The sequence below is a fragment of the Blastocystis hominis genome (assembly GCF_000151665.1).
Source record: "Blastocystis hominis, Singapore isolate B (sub-type 7) whole genome shotgun sequence assembly, scaffold_18".
Taxonomy (NCBI): Eukaryota; class Bigyra; order Opalinata; family Blastocystidae; genus Blastocystis; species Blastocystis hominis.
Genome location: NW_013171825.1, coordinates 34,011 through 35,991, shown reverse-complemented (window position 1 = coordinate 35,991; position 1,981 = coordinate 34,011).

Below are 1,981 nucleotides of genomic sequence, written 5' to 3'. Positions count from 1 at the left end.
TGGATGCATATAGTGTAAATGATAGTAAACAGACTAATGATTAGGTACGCAACAACTTTTATGCTTGTGATTATAATCCAATGAATTGGAATACTACAATGCAAATAGATAAGGTGTATGGCTATCGATCTCAAAACGTTACAATGAATGCAAGACAAAAGTCTATAGTACGAATACGAACAGTCAAATACAGTCAAGTCCATGACATTAGTCTAGGAAAGAGTTTGTACATAAATCATACTACAGATATGGTCATGATTCATTTCAAAGGGGCATGCAAACAAAAGTATCCAACACCTATAGTTAATAATCCATTTGTAAGGCATTCTCTGAATAAAGAATTGTTTTGATATTTTGTTTATTCAAAACCTGACTATTATGTTTTATACCTCAATATGATATATGGATACCGTACACGGCTATTATACAGAGAGATTATTTTTACTGTCCTTATATAATAGAGAATTCAAATGAACTGGTAATAACTCTTTATAGTTGAATCGGAAAAGGCAAATTGGTATTTTGATAATAATGGCTAATATAGTGAAATAGAGGCATTGCTAAACAATGGCTCTAAAGTGTATCACGAAGTAATACAGTCTTGTTTGATAGTAAAATAAAGTATTGTGTCAAGAATAGTTTGAAAAAAAGAGAAAAGTAAATTATCCTTATTCCTTACTACATTCGATCAAATAAATCATGGAGATGATGATATTCAAGCATACATAGTATTCAAATTGCTAATTGGCAACAATAGTTTATCATTCCAATAATAATAGGACAATGAAATAAAATATCAATTATTTATGGTAAATTCATTTATTACAGGCCAGTTTACATCAAAATTTAGCACTTTCTTATCATATATTGAGAGCAATACCGAATTTTTATTATCAGTAACAAAATGGATGAGACTGTGTAAAGTCAACCTTATTTTCTGTGTATACAAAAAAGCAATGTATTATAGAATACTAACTTGAAATAGTTGCTTAATGGATATAAGGTGCAAATAGATAGTAAAATGAAAATATCATCTATCTTCCAGATTCACAGTACATAAATAATAGAGACGGAAGCAATTAGATTGTACAAAATCATTTATGTATCAAAACAATAATAGTAAAGGTAAATATAGTCTATAATCATAAATATATTTATTGAAAGAAGAGTATAAAGCTTTGTTGAATCTTATCAAATAATAAGGATATATAAAGGGATTTGTATCGTATAGTAAAAATAATCAATTTCGATGCAGATATAATATATGAAAGATATTCATATTGGTATATAGGATAATACAATTTATATTTTTATATATGATTTTGAATAGTATCGTATATTTGATATTAGTGATTTTAAAAACTGTAAAATACGTTGAAATGAAAATCAAAGCAATTATCATACTAATATTGGCATTGGAAAGCGAAAATAATAATAATAAATATGATTTTGTTTTTCTCAAAAGTATGAACATATTTTAACCCAGGAAAAGTATTTACCAACTGTAAAACAAAAAAACTATAATATATCAACGCAGGTATGAAAAACATGCTTTTAAGATAGAACGAAAATATATAAATTGTAAGTCTAATATAGTGCGTATTTCATTACACATTATAAATCATCATATACTTACATCATGAATCAAATATAAGATTGCTTGTGTAGGGGATATACTCCGATGACTACACTTAAACGCAGGAAAAAGGATATATATGCTTCATTTTGTCGCATCTACTCATTCTAGATAATATCTATATTATTGACATTTTGAGGTAGTTGTCAGAATACACGAAAAAACAAAATATTATATATTCTATTTATATTTCCAGTAGATATTAATTCCACATATATATATATTATGATAAATGGTTATTTTCTTATTCTGAATTACCTCTATTTTCTTTTTCTATTATCAGAATTATTTATTTTGCAAACCAATCAGAATGGAATTGCTTTGAGTTCAATATCAAGTAAGCAT